Genomic DNA, 12,612 nt, shown 5'->3' with positions numbered 1-12,612 from the left:
AGAGTTATTCAAAATGCATCTGGGTGATTTTCTACTGCTCTGGAACCAATGAACAGATGACTTGTAAGTGGAGCACTTTGGCTGAATTTCAATCAATCAATCAACATTTATTTATATAGCACATATTCATACAAAAAAATGTAGCTCAAAGTGCTTTACAAAATGAATAGAAAAATAGAAGACACAATAAAAAATAAACATAAGTCAACATTAATTAACATAGAATAAGTAGGGTCCGATGGCCAGGGTGGACAGAAAAAAAAAAAACTCCAAAAGCTGGAGAAAAAAATAAAATCTGTAGGGGTTCCAGACCAAGAGACCGCCCAGTCCCCTCTGGGCATTCTACCTAACATAAATCAAACAGTCCTCTTTGTATTTAGCGTTTTCATGGAAGGACCTGATGATGATGGTCACGTAGACGTCTGGCTTTCAGTCCATCAATGTTGGTGCATCATGATGCTTTGAGTAGGTGGTGGTGGCGCAGGCCGCCACCACAAAGAAACCGGAAAAAGAAACAGAAGAGAGAGTAGGGGTCAGTACGGATTTTAGAGCCACCATGAATAGTTATTATGAAGAATTGAACATACAGAGTATCAGTATTAAGTTAAAGTGAAGTTAGGAGAAAGCCATATTAAAGTAATGTGTTTTCAGCAGTGTTTTAAAGTGCTCTACTGTATTTGCCTGGCGAATTCCTATTGGCAGGCTATTCCAGATTTTGGGTGCATAACAGCAGAAGGCCGCCTCACTACTTCTTTTAAGTTTAGCTTTTGGAATTATAAGGAGACACTCATTTGAAGATCTAAGGTTACGATTTGGAATATAACGTGTCAGGCATTCCGATATATAAGATGGAGCGAGATTATTTAAGGCTTTATAAACCATAAGCAGTATTTTAAAGTCAATCCTGAATGACACAGGCAACCAGTGTAGTGACATCAAAACTGGAGAAATGTGTTCGGATTTTCTTTTCCCAGTTAGGATTCTAGCAGCTGCATTCTGCACTCGTTGCAAATGATTTATGTCTTTTTTGGGTAGTCCTGAGAGGAGTGCGTTACAGTAATCTAGTCGACTGAAAACAAACGCGTGAACTAATTTCTCAGCATCTTTCAATGATATAAGAGGTCTAACTTTAGCTATGTTTCTTAAATGAAAAAATGCTGTCCTAGTGGTCTGATGAATATGCGATTTAAAATTCAGATTACAGTCAACGGTTACCCCTAAATTTTTTACTTCCGTCTTAACTTTTTTTTAACTTAAATTTGGTTTCATTGTGCAAAGAGAATCTTCATGCCACAATAAAAACCTAGAGTATCTCTGTCATGGTAGTGTCATGGTTTGGAGACACTTTGTTGCATCAGTATCTGGAGGAATTGTCTTCATTAAAAGGCAACAAATTTGACCCTATATCAGTGTATCCTTCAAAAGAGTGTTAGGACATCCATCACTGAATTGAGGTGCACCTTGTTCATGCAACAAAGAAAATGATCTGAAGCACATTAATAAGTCTGTCATAATGGTCGAACACAAGTTTTTAAATTGCCTAGTCAAAGTCCAGAATAAAACCACTGAAACATCATTGCAGCAGTACAGGAAAGAGCAAAAAAAAAAACCCATAAAGGTCACAGAGCTGAAACAAAAGAGAAGCAGGAAGTGGGCTAAAATGACTTCAAAGCTCAACGAGATGGTTCAACAACTAAAGGAAATGTCTGGCTGCAGGTGTTGCTTCTAAAAGTAGCATGATCGGTGTTTGAGTCCAAGGGGATGCTTAGTTTGCATACCTACCTTTACTGAATACATGAAATAAGAATCAACAAATTCTATTATTTATTCATATCAAGTTTTGCTAACATTAGATTATATTAAAAAGTCTGCTAACATTCAATGATTGCGAAAAAAGGAATAAAGTTAAAAATCTGAAAAGCCAAATGTTTCATGGTACCCTGTGTGTTAAATTATTGTATGCTGTCTTGGTAATATTGTTAGATTGTTCCACTTGTTATGAAACATTGGAATTAGGTGACTGGCTCATAAAGAAGGAGATTGTAGAGTTTCTGTGGGTGAACAGAATTCCTGTATTGAATTTATTAAAGGGGAATTTGCAGTGAAACTCAACAGGATACACTGAATACTGCATGATTTGTGCATGAAGGAGTACTATCTTGTTTAAAAATGAGAACAAATTAAGTTTGACAAATTGGATAAGAATGGCCATTACATATGAAAAAACCCAAAACAACCTCATTTTTGCAAGTGAAACAGGAAGACTTTATTTATTAGTCCATTCTTGTAATATTTCTGTGTGCTGCTTGATGATCTAGACAGGACATTTCACCAGTCTCTCTGATGGCCAACTACATCTGTACAAGGTACACATAATGCAAATGAAGTTATTGACGTTTTTATTTTTGGCCTACAATATAGTCTTTGTGTGACAATATTGCCATAAAATCAGTTTTATTTTTGAATAGTGTGCTCATTACATCTTTATTTTTGCTGCCTTATTTAGGCAGAGTTTGGTCATTTTTCAGGAGGTTTAGCAGCAAGAGTTTCAGTTTGATAACACCAAGGTTAAGTATGATTATGCTGTAACACTGCATTTAATAATACACTTAAGCACTAGAGGGCGAAATTTTGTTTAAAAAATAAAGAGGTTTCAGCATGTAGTAGCGTTCTCTGGTGATAAATTAATGCAGGTTTTGCTTTATACTTACTTGATTTTTAACACCAAAGAGTACAAAAATCTAGAAACAAATGAAAAATTATGAAAATGTGAACTTTTATCTGTTTAAAAGATACGGTACATATAGAGTCTAAGTGGATATGAGTAAAAAAGGATAGCTGTATTACAAAATTGGGATAAATTATAAAAGTAATCTGAGTACATGCATAAGTTATTGAGTCATTAAAGAAGGATGGCTAGCGTTGCTCATGTGTACTGAATGTTCAGTTACAAGTACAAATGCTTGGTTTCTGTTTACCATATTCATATGATGCTCTGTGCAAGAAAGGACAGAGATGACTATACTCCCTTAGAAGACTAGCGTCCTTCAACATCTGCAATAAAATGCTGCAGATGTTCTATCAGATGGTTATGGCGAGCACCGTCTCCTATGTGGTGGTGTGCTGGGGAGACAGCATAAAGAAGAAGGACACCTCACACCTGGACGAACTGGTGAGGAAGGCAGGCTCTATTGTAGGCACGGAGCTGGACAGTTTGACATCCGTGGCAGAGCAACAGGCACTGAGCAGACTCCTTTCAATCATGGAGAATCCACTGCATCCACTGAACAGGATCATCTCCAGACAGAGGAGCAGCTTCAGCGACTGACTACTGTCACTGTCCTGCTCCACTGACAGACTGAGGAGATTGTTCCTCCCCCACATTATGTGACTCTTCAATTCCACCCTGGGGGGTAAACGTTAACATTATATAAAGTTATTGTCTGTTTTTGCAGGCATTTTTATAACTCTTTAATTTAATATTGTTTTTTAGACTGGAGTATGTGAATTTTCCCTTGGGATTAATAAAGTATCTATCTATCTATCTATCTATCTATCTATCTATCTATCTATCTATCTATCTATCTATCTATCTATCTATCTATCTATCTATCTATCTATCTATCTATCTATCTATCTTTAGATAGCTGCCATTGGTTTTCCACTGTGCCACAGGTGATTCTCGAAAACCACTTCCTTCATTCGTTGCATTTAAACCCACAAGTTCAAGTAATATGAAGTAAACTGAGCTGCCCACTTACTGCAAAACTATAAAAAGGCCATAAAATCCAATCATCATGTACAAATTCTAGAAGCTTTGCAAGGTCATGTGATTTGCACCTTAAAGTGTGAAATGCAACAGTGGAGAACCATTCTTTTTTCACCCACACGCCCAAAGCGTACTGTAGCGTGCAAGATATGTTACTGTTAAAAAATCTTTTCAAAATGTTCACTTCACACATTCATAACCTAATTTGCATGTTTACATTGCTTATAGTCAACAGTTGGGTTTCATCTATAAAAGGAAAACATAAATAAATGACAATCCCATGCCAAAAAAGAGGACATCAGAAGCCATAATTAGTGATGATTAATGCCAGAATATTGTAGCAACCTCCACGTCATGTTCGAAAAGGAAGAAACACAGAACGAACAAACGCAGAACGAACAAACGCAGAACGAACACAGGACGAAGTAGAAATCACAGAACAGTTTACTGGAACAGTAAAGAAATACACAGGATTGTAACAGCAAAAGCAAAGTGAACTTAACTATTTTCAATTGCCTATTAAAATACAATGGCAACTTTGAAAATGCAACAACACCTTCTTTCTCAAGCCCTCATGAGAGCACCCCCCTCCCCCAACCATAAACTCTGCCTTCGACCCCTCCGTTTCGAGTACCGCCCCCCTTTCAGGATCATTCATACCCCCGCTGTCAGACCCAACAGTCTCTCCCAAGGGCCTTCAACCTGGCCGGGGCATTACAATATACAGTATACAGGTGACAGATTGTCATTTAAACATATTACTCATTACGAATGGATCAAAATCAGGTTGCATTGCCACCTTTTTCACTTTTTCTAATAATGTTTGCTGAACATAGATGGTATAACATAATTGTCAGGCATAAATAACATAGTTTGATCTAAAAAGCTCTATATTAAAATATATGGATTGAGATGTTGACCTACATAAGTAAATAAGGTTCTACTGGTGCATATCTTATAGCGAACACTCAACACTCAGTAAATCCATCCATCCATTCTCCAACCCGCTGAATCCGAACACAGGGTCACGGGGGTCTGCTGGAGCCAATCCCAGCCAACATAGGGCATAAGGCAGGAACCAATCCTGGGCAGGGTGCCAACCCACCGCAGACACTCAGTAAAGCAATCTAAAATTCTTTTCATATTCCTTTTTTCAATGCTCAGACTGTTTCTGTGACTATTGGCACTAGCCTTAACCTAAAAACCCTACTGATCTCAATCTTCTGGCCTGAGTTTCACCACTTCCTTCAGCACAACATTTGTATCATCAAAGGACGGCAATGTCTATTGGAAAGCAGGTTGTCTTCCTTTGGTCATTTGGTCATGGTTAGCTTCAATAAAAACCTGTATTTCAAGCAAAATAGTATTTATCTCTATATCTTTGATAGCTTGGTCAGTCTGAATAAGCACGTTCAACCTGATGGTTTCACAAGTTTCTGAAGCCCAAACACATACTTCCTGTCAGGCACTTATAGTCCAAGCTGCATGAGTGTAGCTGGTCACCCTACTGTGTGTGTGAGTGTAGTCCGTTAGTACAACCCATCATGCACTGGTAATGTGAGTAAACTGTGTTTTCGGCCTTGTTATTAATATTTTTCTATCAAGTCACCCATCCTCTTTCTGAACCCACTTATTTCTGTTCAAAAATTTTTGGGAAGGGAATAACACAGAAACCTATCAAAGGTAGACTATTAATTACTTACTAATTTTTGAAAAATATCAACAGACTTATTGCTGATTTTTTTATTTTGGTCTCACATTGATATTTATGTTGTCTTACCAACACTGACTGTACAAAAGTCTGAGCACGCTGTCTGTTGCGTCATCACGCTCACAGGTTATGTGAGAACGTGCGCACGTGTTATTTCTGTATCGGATATGCGGAAAACGCTGTACTTTCAGGAGTCTGCACGTACCCGCATTTATTCAACTGTTTGTTGACTTTGTGTGTGTCTGTTTGATAAACCACACATAAATATTTGTCTGCAAATAAACATTTAACTTTACAAAGCCATTGCAATGATTCCTTCCTTTACAACGTTCAGCAGTTAACTAAGATCTTTCTGCCCTAATTATGGTCTGCCTCATCCTTCTTATCGGGGATTAGGATTTGGTGCCACAGACACACACCAGTTTGACGCACGCACTGTTTAACATTGACACTTATATCATTTAGTCTATGAGTTCATTGCTTTCCAAAGTATGGTAAAACAAACCTATATATTCAGCACACAAACAATCATTTAAGATACAGTATGTTACTAATTTGTGGAAAAGGCAAATATGAGATTAGATCGTTTCAGCAATGAAATGTTGTCATATCTTCCAGTTTTATTAGCAAATAAGTCATAATAATGATGAATTGTTACAAAAGTAACTAGGAAATAGAAAGAAAGTTGAAGATTTATCAGATTTATCAGTTAGTACCTGTAATGTTTTTGGTATGACAATTTTAGAGGGGTGAATTTTCCTATATGTGCACAGACTTTTGTAATATAAACATTAAATGACATAGTGAATAATACCTCTCCCTCCTTTTGCTGCAAATTCATACACCTTCCTTATAACAAAAAAATAATCAAACAATGGCTTGCTGTAGCGTGGCCTGTCTCAATTAGCACCAGATTATTGTGATACCTTCTGACATAAAAATATAGCAATATACATTAAATTGCTAAGCAAAATGAGAGCCTGCTCAAGAAAATGTTTTGGCTATAAACTACTCATATTGAAACAATAACACCTTCAGTTTAGAACCAAATGACTATGAAGTGAAAAAGAGCACTCGTTGACTACAGAAACGCACTGCACAACTAGACCTACCCATTGCACGACCAGTAGCAGCACTAACTACCATGCAGCCTAGTCAGCATGAAACTACTTGAAAAAATCATTTTCTACATACATGTCAGTTCTGTTCACAGCCATACTATGCTTGTTTGAAACAAGAACCCGAAGTGGAAGGAGAACACAGCAGTCTTTGGTGTTTTTTTCTAGTTTAGCACAGTCATCCTCATTGGTTAATGAAATATAAAGATGCAGCTTAATTTATTGTAACCAATGTATTCCTGATTATGATCAACTTTCTTTTTAAAAGGATAAACTGGTATTTAACTTTTCAATACCTCTTTGCTGACAGATACTGCCTGACCTTGACTCTGAAACAATCAATCTAGACGTTCAAATGTGCAATTAAAAAATAAAGCAGAAAGTCCACATTTTAATATATGATATTCAAGCTCCATCTCTAAGCTGAAAGGTTCGGGTTGCAGATGTGCACACATAACCGAGGGTGTTGTGAACACTTCAGCACCATTAAAATTAGCCACTCAACCGGAAACAGGATTACAGAGCCTGGGGTGAAGACAATTTCATATAATATAAGAAGCTATTGTGTATTTTTCTAATAAGTAATTAAATTTATAGAAACATTGCTTAAGAAGACAAAGTTGTAATGATAAGATAAATTAATGACACAATTTTATTATTATTTTGCAAAACATCTAGTGACACCATTGTTTCTTAATGCCGAAATGCCACTGATTGATTTGTTACTAAAGGACCAATTTTAAAGTGATTAATTTTCATAGGCAGTGTATGTGTATCCATCTTTTTCTTCAGAAATGGATCTAAATCAATTCAAGTATTCAAAGAGGAAAAGTCTGTCCCAGCAGCAGAGCACAGAAAGCAACATTGAATGGGTTTGCCACTCATCACAGGGCAAATTTATACATACAGGGCCAATTCATAGGCATACGTTAAACTAACTTTAGGATAACACAGGAAAAATTGTAGACCTGGAGAATACTCTTGCATATATGTGGAAAGTATGAAAAAATCCACACGGATTAGTCTGCTTGAACAGTAAGGCAGCAGCACTAACTGCTTAAAAATCTGTACATGAATCATTATTTGTACATTATGAGGCACTGAATTTCTTTAGTTTCAGAACACACTGACTTACTGTATGTGTTCAGGTTGACTATTGTCTTGCATGTGTGTCAGAGGACCACCTTCCAGGTTTATTGGAGGTAAGTGATACCACCCCCGGGGCGAGAGGGGGCATAGTTGCTAACATTCTTGTGTCTTCTGTCACCCACAGGAACTAGAAGATGCTCGCTGAGGGCAATTGACTCTGCCACTCATGGCCGGAGAACTGTAAATGAACAGACACCCTGGAGACCCAAATTGCGAATGACACAAAGACTACATTTTAGTTTATTTCAGTTTGCTTCTGTATGTACCATGGAACATTCTTTTAGTTTGAATTTATTTACATTTGAATTTAAAGGGGTGCCCTAGCTGATATCCCAACATTTTCATTACAAGTGTCCTTCCAATCATCCACAATTTCCAACAAGAATTATCAATGAAATAATATAAAAAATGTATTTTGAGATTGTGCATAACAATTAGGTTGATGTTAAAGTCAGCAAAATAAGTTAGACATTAAAGGTGCAATACAAAAAGAACAAGCATGAAGACGTTGTATAGCCTCTCCACTGCCTCTCATGTACATGCTCTACCAGGCGTGTATTAACACTTTAGAGAAGATGGATTACACAGATAAGATTTGGTGAGAATGAAATGCTTCGCACTGGATGCAGCTTTTCTAAAGTGTCTTGAAATCTACATAAAATAAATATTCTTGAAAAACACATTTGTTAAATCAGCAAAAAAATCTGTATTGCTAAAAGTCAGCATAGCCATGGGGAGTAATCTTGTAATTATTATTGATCTGCCATTTGAGCTTTAATATTTTATGGATGCACATAACTAGAACAAATAGACTGTGAATATGCCACATTCAACATATATTTGAACCACATTAAACAAAGTGTTTTTTGGGGGGTTTTGTCATCTAAATGTGAGGGGATTTTATGTTGAATTACATGTGAAGGAGGTTTGTATGCTCTGACTGCTAGGTTTTAAGATACATTCATTAAAAATGTTTTCTGTTTCTTTTCATATTGTAGATTGGGAATTTTACTACAATTAACTTTTGTTTATGGCTATTAATCATTTGCCTTCATAGTTGATACTTTACTCTTATGGCATATCCTGATTTGTGAGTCTGTCAGAGGAGCTTCTTTATTGAAAAACATCTTATTAGTTTCTCATTAAAATAGCAAGAAAATGTCTACATTTGCAATGCACTACTGCTATGTTTTCTACTTATAAGAGAAACTTGAGTTAAGTAAGTGAAACATTTATGTGCTTTTTCAAAACCACTCATGAATCACAAAACCATTCTAAACAAAAAAAGCACACAGAGAACACGTCCTGTACAGTTTTGCACTAACAGCTCTTTGAAGTCTTTAATTTGTGAAGTTAGCCAGAGCTTGTGAGGGCGTTAGTCTCACATTTTAGTCGGTGGTCTGTGTATGTGTGTTGGTTAGATGGTAAAATGAGGTTAATCTCACGACACAGCCAGTTAGAAGCTAATGATCTTTCTTGGTAAATTCACCAGCTATAACATTTGTCTTTAGCTTTCCTGTAGTCAATAACATTAATGTACAGGGTGCGGCAGAAATAACTCCCACTTTTCAAAGGGGGATTGAAAAAAAATGCTACGAGGTATCACCAAAAACTTTTTATTTCCCAAATGTAGATATAAAAAAGTTTTTTTTACTTTATGTTTTAAAAATTATATCGTCCAAATGGTGGCCTTGATGGCTGATACACATTTGGAGCCGTTCTTGGAAGTTTTCCATCACTCTCACTAGCATGTTGGGCAACATGCTAATCCCTCCTTTAGTTGGGACGTCCGGGTGGTTTCCTCTTCAGTGCAGATCCTGTTGCCCTTACTCTTTGAACCCACAGTAAAATCGTTTTCCGGTCTGAAACACTTTCATTAGCACGTAAACTGAACCGCGTTCGAAACACCCTCTGCGTCGCAGCTACAGATTCGCCATTTTTTAAAAAAGCCTCCACTACAAAGCCTCGATGCTCACCCGACCACGGCATGGTGACGACTGAAAACTTTATTATGTACCGTACCTAACGGAATGGGCCGCATCCCTCTACCTGCTTTGGGGACCCCACAGTGATTTTTCGAAATGTGGGAGTTATTTCTGCTGCACCCTGTATAAGTCTTAGTGGCTTTCAGGTAATGCCTAAGATAATTTCACAAATGCAACTAGACTTTCACAATATTTTTTCTCACTACTATTCAAGAAATTAAATTATTTATTTTTACACATTGTGAGATTTTAGGCCATGCGATACCAAGAGAGATTAAGCTCATTTATAGAGTACAGAAAGTTCATGTTGGTGACCTGGGGGTAAATTAAGGTCTTTCTCCCCTCTGTGTGTCATAAAATGTACTAGAATAATTGGTATTGGGACATCTGGCTCTAAAATGAATTCTGAAATACCCCCCTTTTTATGGATGGGCATCAGGGCAACCGAGGTGGACCTTGAAAAAGGCCATTAAACCAGAAGAGAGTAGTTTGAATTTTAATCATTGTAATATATTACATAGGAATTGCAATGTAGAATAAAAAAATATTTTTAATTAGTTCAACATAAGGGCGGCACGGTGGCGCAGTGGTAGTGCTGCTGCCTCGCAGTTAGGGGACCTGGGTTCACTTCCCGGGTCTTCCCTGCGTGGAGCTTGCATGTTCTTCCAGTGTCTGCGTGGGTTTCCTCCCTCAGTCCAAAGACATGCTGGTTAGGTGGATTGGTGATTCTAAATTGGCCTTGGTGTGTGTCCTGCAGTGGGTTGGCACCCTGCCCAGGAATGGTTCCTGCCTTATGCCCTGGGATTGGCTCCAGCAGACCCCCGTGACCCTGTGTTTGGGTTCAGCGGGTTGGAAAATGGATGGATAGTTCAACATAATTTCTTATTTTGGGGATATTGTGACAGTGCTTGAAATGGAACCATCTTAATAGCAGTACTGTGTTTATGGCAATACACTAGAATTCGACTGAAAGGTAGGTGGAGGGGGGGGGGTTCCCCATAAAACATCAAGCACAATACCATTAGATAAAAGAGTTTGGTGGGGCGTAAAACTTCGAGCACAGCTACATTAACTTAAGAAATGTCTCCCGTACTCTAAGCAGAAATTGGAGCTGCTTGTGAGCATATGCCTTGTGAAACATTTATTGATTACAAGAAATTAGTGAATTAAGCTGCTCACAACCACTTAATCAGGATAAAAAGAAGTAAAATACTTAAAGGCATTTCCTTCCAACTTGTAATCCAACTTGTGTCATTGTCATTAAACAATAAATAGCATGAAAAGTCTCAGGTTAAGGTTACAAATAACTAACAAAAGTGAAGAAACCACTGGACTTATAAAGGATAATTAAGGATTTTTTGTATTCATTCTAGCTACATAAGCTAAAATCTTAACTTGTCAGATCACTTATTGGTATTATAAGGTAACAAGACTGCAAGTGTAACCTTCCTCTGATTAGAGATTTCCATATTATCACATGATTTATGTACATCCATCCATTATCCAACCCGCTATATCCTAACTACAGGGTCAAGGGGGTCTGCTGGAGCCAATCCCAGCCAACACAGAATGCAAGGCAGGAAACAAACTCCTGGCAGGGCGTGCACACAAACAATTTAGGATTGCCAGTGCACCTAACCTGCATGTCTTTGGACTGTGGGATGAGACCCACGCAGACACGGAGAGAACATGCAAACTCCACGCAGGGAGGACCCAGGAAGCGAACCTATGTCTCCTAACTGCGAGGCAGCAGCGCAACCCACTGCGCCACCATGCCACTCTTAATGTACATACAGTATAATAAAGATTTTTAAAATTAAATTTACAGCTTCTTCATTCTGCTGTCAGAGAGTAAGTGACTCAGACTTATTTTTGCAACTTCTTCATCATAATAATATTGGAGTAAAACAAGGGTAAAATATAATAATCTACAACCTTTTAACATACCCCAGAAAAACATACATTGTGTACAGTTCTCTACTGCCTGTGGATTTTTATTTTAAAGCCCCTAAAATGTAAGTCACAAGCCCTCTTTTTAAAGCTGATATGTAAAATAACTATACATGATGCCCTGTGTGAGAACAAAACTTGACACAGAGCAATTTAATTTTATTAGTGTGCCAAGTTGTGGCTGACATATACAAAAAGTCTCTGTTCAGGGGCTAAGAATAATATGAAAAAAATTGAGAAAAATAAACTTGCATGCAAAAGTGGAGCTAACTACATTTACATAAATTATACTAGGGACAAGGGAACTGTTTACTGGAGCAACAAATCTCCAGAGATGACAATGTCGCTGAAGACAGAGTATCTTGGACTTCTTTCTGTTTGTAATCTGGAACAACAGTGTAAATCATTAATCCAGAACTAATATGCTAAAAATGCACATGTTAAGGAATGCATATCAATTTTGCATTTTATAAAAAGACCTCCATATATATCGCCATACCAGGACATTTCATAAAATAATTCAAACTAATGGTAAAGTGAAGAACATTATTGCATGAAGGCAAATATTTAAGTCAACAAGACACCAGTAAAAGGGCTATAGTAAGAGTTATATCAAAAAACAAAGTGGTTTCACAATTAAAGATGAACAATTTTGCAAAATAACAGTAAATATAATAGGTGTAATTATCATGTATTGAAAACACACAATGTCCCCTTGAAAGTAATTGGTGTGTCTTTCCATAATCTTTTGATCAGTAAGTTTAGTTAACAAACATTCACCAGCTTTCAGTCTTTTACATTAACGTTTCACCTTAAATAAACTATTTCCACAAGTAATTAATTCTCCCTGTGATGTTTATTTTTTGTTATACTAATCAGGACATAAATAGAAGTCTCTCCTGTTGCCTGTGCCCTCGGCCATTTCAATGC

This window comes from Polypterus senegalus, chromosome 11 (genome assembly GCF_016835505.1).
Source record: "Polypterus senegalus isolate Bchr_013 chromosome 11, ASM1683550v1, whole genome shotgun sequence".
In the NCBI taxonomy this organism is placed as follows: domain Eukaryota; kingdom Metazoa; phylum Chordata; class Cladistia; order Polypteriformes; family Polypteridae; genus Polypterus; species Polypterus senegalus.
The sequence above is the reverse complement of the archived record's forward strand: the minus strand, read 5'-3'. Positions refer to the sequence as shown.